Genomic DNA, 8020 nt, shown 5'->3' with positions numbered 1-8020 from the left:
AAACTGTGAAAATTTTGATTAAGTTCGTAGAAAAACCATCAACAGCTAGTACACATAATATACATCTATATCTTGTTATGTATTTAATTATACTAGTCCTTTTGGTATTGTAGTTGTTGACTTTTTCTATAGAAGTAGCTAAACTTTGCGCTGTTTGACTTCAACCAAAATTTCCTTTAAGCACGGAAGAAGTGGTATATATGTAAACCATAATCCTTAGTGATGCCATGGGCGTTGCCTACATCTGGATAATACCATATGCAGGGGATTGATGCGTAGGAGGAGCTCATCCAGGTAGTACTTTGGCTTATGTCGTGAGCCTCGTCGGCAGTTCCCTTGATGCATTACCAATGCTCATCAATCGGAACTTTTCTAGCAACAATCCATGGATTGTACAGAGTTATTTTCAAGAGAAGAGACAAACTGGAGTCATGAATTGTGAGGAATCTTACAGCATATATGATTTCCATTGTAAATCTGAATTGCCTACATGGATTTACTTTAAAATTCAATGGATTTCTAAAAGTAATGTGTTGTCTCGAAATTAAGGTAATTTTTTATAACCTCTTGGAAGATGCATCTAATTAGTATGCCACCGGATCTTGGTATGAGCCTCCTCAGGACTTCCCTTGACACACGACCAAGGCTCATCAAGTGGATTTGTTTTTTGCAAGACATCCACGGGTTGTACAAAATTAACGTGGTGGCTAAAAAGGTGCTTCCAATAGTAAATATAAGTATAAGGTGGGCCAGTTACTAACCTGTTACAAAATACATATGGCTGCCTTGCAGGAACTTCGGGAAATATCAATTTCTTTGGTGCAATGGAGGTTGCTCAAAAGCCTAGCATGGATCATTTATTTATCGGCCCTAAAAGCTTTGCATGAACCATTTATTTAACCACCCTAAAAGATTTGCATGGACCATTTTGTTTGGCCGTTGGAGAGCAAGATGAGGGACGATATTAGTCTCACATTGACATCATGCGGCAATCTTTCAGGATTAGTGCAGCTTGGTGGCTTCTGGTTTTCAAGCTCCAAGAGTTTTTGTTGATCGCTTGTGTGTATTATGAAAATAGTATAAGCAACTATACTCTCTTTGATACCTTCAGTATTAAGTATATCTAAATTTTATTCTTTTCATACAGATGATATAATGGAAAATACCACAAGAAGAGTGTTTTACTAATTTTCTTAAGCGGACGCACGTAAGGTCACAGAGGAAAGGAAGGAACTTTTCTAGGTGGGCACACCATATGTCGTTCCCTCGCATAAATGAGGATAACAGTTGGCTTTCATTATTACTACGATGAAGACGAGAGGTGCAATCATTATTACTTGGAAATATCTGAATTTTTTATTTGTGGGATAATATTTGTGGTTGCATCCGCATATGGTGGCAGTGTCTAGTTGGTTGAACATGGTCGATCAATTTTGAGGACGTCTTTTTTCAGTGCCGACTACTTGAATTTTGTTCTTTTTCTCGTGGGTGACGTCGTTGTTTGTCAGGTGGGTTGTTTGGCAGGTGAATGTCCCTGCTTTGTATTCATAGTTTTCTTGCCATTGTCCTCATACGTGGGCTGTCTGGATATGTTCACAGGTCTTCCCATCGCACTTGTATGTAGGTTGTCTGAAGATATTAATTCTTGAGTAGTACCCCCTAACTAAGGGGGTGTTTGGTTCTAGAGACTTTTTTGTGTTGGGACTAGAAAAAATTCCTAGCAAACCAAACAGGGTGAGATTTTTTTAGGACTTTTTGCTAAAAGTCCTTACAAGCATCTCCTTAAAAGTCTTTTTTTAAAAATCCTACGAACTAGAAAAAGTCCTAGTACTAGAGAACCAAACACCGCCTAAACATAGACCGTTAATTCATTCCTATCAGTCGAACGGTTTAATAGATATATACTGCTCCCATAGCCAGTACTGGTATTAGTTTTTTTTTGAATCTAGTACTAGTATTAGTTGCCATCACAAAGGAGACCTGAGCAGTAACGAGCCCTTTAGGCCTTGCTCGGTTGCATTGGGTTTGAGGGAGATTAAACGAACAAGCCTTTAGGGGCAAAATTGAAAGTCTAGGAAATAAATCCCTTAATTCATGAGTAAAATTATAATGTGACCATCCTTTTCATGCCTTGCCGACAATCTAGCTGTATCATCGTCCCCAATTGGTCACCTCTGACAGGTGGGGTGGGATGCAGGATCGTGGCGCACTAACGGAAATTGGCTTGCGCATCGTGTCCGCGTCGTGGTAAGACTTAGCAGATGCAGCCGGAGTTCCAGCAGTGAGCTGAGACGTTTCATACATTATGGCCTCATGTACACCAAACTCGCAGCATGACAACTTTGACTTTGTTCGAATGAACAATGTCCTCTCAAGTCGGGGACAGTGGATGTCGGGGCGGCGGTTCCAGATGGTTTCTGTCTGTGCGTCGAGATGGCGATCTCAGAAACAATGCGATTGGCAGCTCTATGAGATTGGGCTCTTGCTCGACATTGGTTGGGTAGCATTCTTGTCCCGCTTGGGCGGTGGGGGTGTCAGCCCGGTCGATGCGCCCCAGAGGGGGCGGTCTGACTTTACGTCGGAGCGGCGGCCCCGGATGTGGTGCGGCGTTCGTGGTCCGCGTGCAGTTGTCCTGTGCAGCATGGGCTACGGGTAGCTATATTGTGCGGCATTGCTACTCGAGGGCGAGCGGAGGTATGTCGGGGCGGCGGCCCTGGATTTGGTGCGGGGTTTGTGGTCTGCGTGCGGCTATCCGAAGCAGCGTGGGCTGCGGGTAGTTGCATCGTGCGATGTTGCTGCTCGAGGATGAGCGGCGGCATGTCAGGGCGGCGACCCCAGAAGGCGGTGTCGGTTGAGTGCGCAGGGTGCAGCGGAGCAGTGGATGTTGAGGCGGCGGCCCCGAGAGATTTGCAGCTTCGAAGGCATGGACATTGTGTCGTGTGGCGACGTGGTTGTCATCGGTGTTGATCGTGGGTGGGCTTTGCCCTGTGTGTATTAGTCTTTGGGGTGGGCTTGGCCTTTGTTGTTTCGGTTTTTGTCCGGTTTTTCGTAATTAACTGGGCAATTATCTTCTGCTTAATTAATAGAGGAGACAATCTTTGCATCCGTTTTGAAAAGAAAAAAAACCTTTCAAGTCAAGAGATATGCTTTGCCCTGAATTTTTTCGATGCACTTCATCTTGCATGGCGGTAGTAGTGTTCTGTTCATTCCATTGGTGGTCACTGGACGAGCAGTAGTACTCCCTCCGTCCGAAAATACTTGTCATCAAAATGAATATAAAAGAATGTATTTAGAACTAAAATACATCTACATACATCCTCTTTTGTTCATTTTGATGACAAGTATTTCCGGACGGAGGGAGTAGTATCCTAAACTCCTAATCATTTACATGATCAAACTCAAACAAGTGCCTAGCGTGCATGTATTCAGTGTGTAACACGTAAGTATTGCGTGAGGCGGCAGGTACTGAACGGCAGTAGCGAGGACGAGTGGAGCAACTGCGGCTATGGCTACGGCATACTAGCGATAACTGCATGTGCTACGAGCTTAGTGAGCGGCGATGGTGCTGAGCGACGAGCACACCGATGCGATTGACGAGCACTAGACTAGTGTCATGAATATATCATCAGTCTATAATATTATCTTGATAGTGCAAAATAACTTAGCAGTAGTATAACACTTCATAGATGATTATATTTATTAGATTGTAGACTTATTTTGCTTTGGGTAGCGTTATATTATAATAACATATTATGTTACTTTAAACACCTCTCTTCTCGTTAACCACATGGCACGTAAGCAAACTAGTCTTGTAATGCGCTATGTTACTAGCTAAATTAAGCGATGCCTTATGAGGAATAAACTACAAACGAAAAATCATACCAAGACAAGTCCATAATACCATGGGATCAACCGTGGAATAAAACTTATATTGCTTGCTCATCCTGGCAGAGTAATGTACCTTATTGGACAGAGTAAAAGCACACACTCATCTAAGTTGCGAACACCTAGTGCGACATAAACACACGCGCGCATACAGACAGGAGTACACACGCACACTCACCAGAGTTGCAGAGCTTCAAATTGACGGGCCACCATTGTTGACTGTAATATAAAAATTGACATTTCAATCTGAAATTCCCGAGGAATACAAATTTGGTAAAGACACAGTCCATCATGTCGCCTCCTCGCATAGCCTCCCCTGGGCGACGCCAGGGGCCCCAAACCCTAGCGCCGCCAGGTCCCTCCTGTCTCCTCGCCTGCCACCGCTGCCGCCGACAAAGTCCGTGATGGCGGCGGGCCCGATGCCAAAGCGCTAGGGCGGGTCGTGTGTTGCGAGATCTCCCGGAGGCGGCATGGGCGACTCCGGTGTTGGATCCGCGAGCAGCAGGTAGGGCAGCACCCCATGCCTGTGCGGCGACGGCTAGGTCCATGGCCAGCATGGTGCTCTTCCTCTTGGTGGACTATGTGCCTGGAGATATGGGAGGTGACGGAAGCCGCGGATCCGGCGTCCCATCCAGGTCCACCCCAGCGTGGTTTTTCCCAACCGGCGGCGCGTGGAGAGACCGGTGAGGGGTGGCTTCATCTTCACGGTGAGGCCCGTACGGTTCCAATTAGTTGCGAGATCGGGGGGGTTTCCGGTCAAAATCATACCGATTACGATCATGGCGGACGATGGCGGCGTCTGAGACACCGTTCCCTTCTCAAGGATGAAATTCCCGAGGAGCACAAATTTGGTAAAGACATAGTCCATCAGGTCGCCTCCTCGCGTCGCCTTCCCTGGGCGGCGCCATGGGCCCCAAACCCTAGCACCGCCAGGTCCCTCCCGTCTCCTCTCCTGCTGCCATTGCCGCCGCCAAGTCCGCGGTAGCGGCAGGCCCGACGCCAAAGCACTAGGGCAGGTGGTGTGCTGCGAGATCTCCCGGAGGCGGCAAGGGCAACTCCAGCGTTGGATCCGCGAGCAGCAGGTAGGGTGGCGCCCCTTGCCTATGTGGCGGTGGCCAGATCCATGTCTAGCATGGTGCTCTTCCTCTCGGTGGAGTCTACGCCTGGAGATGGGTGGCGACGGAAGCCGTGGATCTGGCGTCCCGTCGAGGTCCGCCCCGGCGTGGTTTTTTCCAACTGGCTGCGTGTGGAGGGACCCGTGAGGGGCAGTTGAAGGATCCTTGCCGGCGTGCCAACGGCGGCTTTCATCTTCACGGCGAGGCTCCGTGCGGTTCCAGTCAACTGCGAGATCGGGGGGAGGGGGCGCGACTTCCGGTGAAATCGCGTCGATTACGGTCATGGCGGACGATGGTGGCGTCTATGACACCGTTTCCTTCTCAAGGCATCGTTGTTGCAGGTTGTGTCACCCATCTCGTGATGTTCCGGCGGAAACCCTAGATCTGGGTCTACCGGATCGAACGATGATGACATCTTCTATGTCGTTGTCCCTCCTGGGGGCATCATTTTGGAGCAAGTGTTGTCTTGAGGGGACAAGAGGAGGAGCAGTGTTACAGCTACCGCAAGGCCGACGGCGGATCCCGACGGCATGGCGATGCGGAGGTTCGGCAACGGGCGCGTGTGAACGGATACGTGGAGGATGATGGCGTTGCCTGGCGTCATGGTGGCATCGACGGCAGGCCAGACAAGGTTGATGCATCAGTTCCTGCTCTGAATATGGACCGGTGGAAGATGGCGGCAGCAGCCTCTGAGAGTGCGTCGGTCCGGTGTGTGACCCAGTCTTGGTATGTGGCTGGGCTAGGGCATCCATCTTTAGATGTTAGGCTTTGGTACGATGTTTGTTTGGTATTTGGCTCGGACATTCGGTACCCTTTCATCAAGGGGATAGGAGTAGCAACAATTGTTGCCTAGATGGTGGCTTTAGGCTTACTGATGTATTACTTTGTATGCTCCTTGTGAATAATTAATAAAATGGTTGCAGGCATCGTCCAGATGCAGAGGCCGGAGGTATATCCTCCTTTTGAAAAAAAAATGACATTTCAAGATTTTTCAGAAAAACACATTTGGAGGGGAAATTTTGATTATAAGTGTGGCATTTTTGTTCTTCTGAAATTGCGTTTAAATAATACGGGATTTTAGGATATACATAGTTCATACTAAGAGAAAAATATTAGAATGTAATACTTATAGACTAATAAACAAATACGGCATTAATTATTTCTTACAAAAATATGCATGGTACATCAACATCGTGCATAGGATGATAGTACTTGGTTTTTTTAATTGCGTTTAACTAGATGATGTTGTCAGATTACATTCATGGGAAGCATAATGAAGCAAATGTCCTTGAGAATATAGGGTTTGGTTTGCTAATTCATAGACCACACGCTGAAATACTAAGCAAGGCCGTGTGTCACGTTGCTATATTTCCTTCAAGTCTGCTAAGGATTTTCCAAAATATTTTTTTCTTTTTGCTAAGAAAGAATTAATTGGCTGATACGCAAATGCCAGAGAACTATGGAGAAATAAATTTGAATGTACATATCAGATTGAGCAAATATAGAAGCAAATAAGTAGGAGGCATCAGCCTTTATAATGAGGGGCATGCATGGCCTCCAGGAAGTACCATTTAGAATACTAGCAACTAAATCGACATGAGAACATACTACTAGGACACAGATCCTTAGGTGGTTCTCGGTAAAGATGTCAAAGGGGGCTTGCCGAAGTGAGATCCTAAGCATTTTAGGCATATTAATCTTGACATCCATATTAGTCCTGGACACCAAAGAGACATGCATCCCAGCTAGCAAAAGGCGCATGACCAACCGATGCAACTATGTGGTCCAATGGCAAGCGATTGGTCGCCTTTACTATACCATGGTCGATCAATTCGGCCTCAATCATTGCATAAATTCTCTTTGCCAAGATTGTCATGTTGTCGTTGCCCAAATCATGTTGTTGTCGCCCAAGTTGGCATCTCTTGCTAATTAAGTTGCTAGAAAAGTGGGAATGATGATGAATTGTAGACTACCCCAGTTGCCTTAGCTGACCATGGATGCTTGCCATATGATTCATATTCCTAGTTCTTACTACTCATAACTCCTTTGGTTCTCAAGGCTCCTTTGGTTCAAAGGAAAAGTGGTGGAAACTATAGGTCCAAATTATTTTGGTGTGATATTGTTACCAATTGAAATATTTACTACCAAGGTGCAGGTGTAGAGCATAGAAAGCCATCTTAAATGGAAACTCTCGAGTTTTACGGAATGGTTAAATGATTTCATTAATCGAGACATAAATTTGCATTTTTGCAGTTGCCGATCGTCTCCTTTATGGTTTTCAAAGCTTTGGTTCTTTGTTGTTTAATATTCTATGATCTTTTAATATTTCAAGTGCAATTTCTTATTTTGGTAAGCATTTTCACTTTTACCCCTCTATCTAACTATATTAAATTGTAAAATGTGTCATTGTTATGCACAGTGTCACTTGTAAGTGTGTGACCATTATACTGATTATTGATTTACATTTACATATCTCAACTATATGTGGACACTGGGTCGATTTTATACTTGGTCCGCCCCTATTACCATTGGTGCCTCCCAATGGTCTCCCACTGAAAAGATAATCCATTAAAACTTACAAGACACACAAAGTGTTAGAGCTGCTGTTAGATCTCTATTATGCTGGGAGTAGAACCATACTAACCACATGTTGGTTCTCAAATAAACATGGGATGTTCCTAATTTTCTAATTAGTGTGAAAGTTCTTATCTTTAGAATTTATGAGTAGTCTTAAAATTCACTAGTTTCTTATATATGTGTATATATATGTTTGTTGTTTGCATTGTTGAGATATATAATCAATTACTTATGTTGTTAAAGTAGGTGGCCTAGAACAAAAGGCGGCATGTTACATCCAAATTTTGTGTAGCATTGTAACTTCTCTCTAATAAACTTTGTAATGAAAGTAATGATGGATGGGAAAATCATAGTACAAATTAATGTGGTCACTTGATTGGTAGCCATGCAATATAATATGCATATAATTGTTAATTTTTGTAGCAATAATCTTGTAGTCGTAG

This window comes from Triticum aestivum, chromosome 5A (assembly GCF_018294505.1).
Source record: "Triticum aestivum cultivar Chinese Spring chromosome 5A, IWGSC CS RefSeq v2.1, whole genome shotgun sequence".
Classification (NCBI taxonomy): Eukaryota; Viridiplantae; Streptophyta; class Magnoliopsida; order Poales; family Poaceae; genus Triticum; species Triticum aestivum.
Note: the sequence above shows the minus strand (reverse complement) of the source record.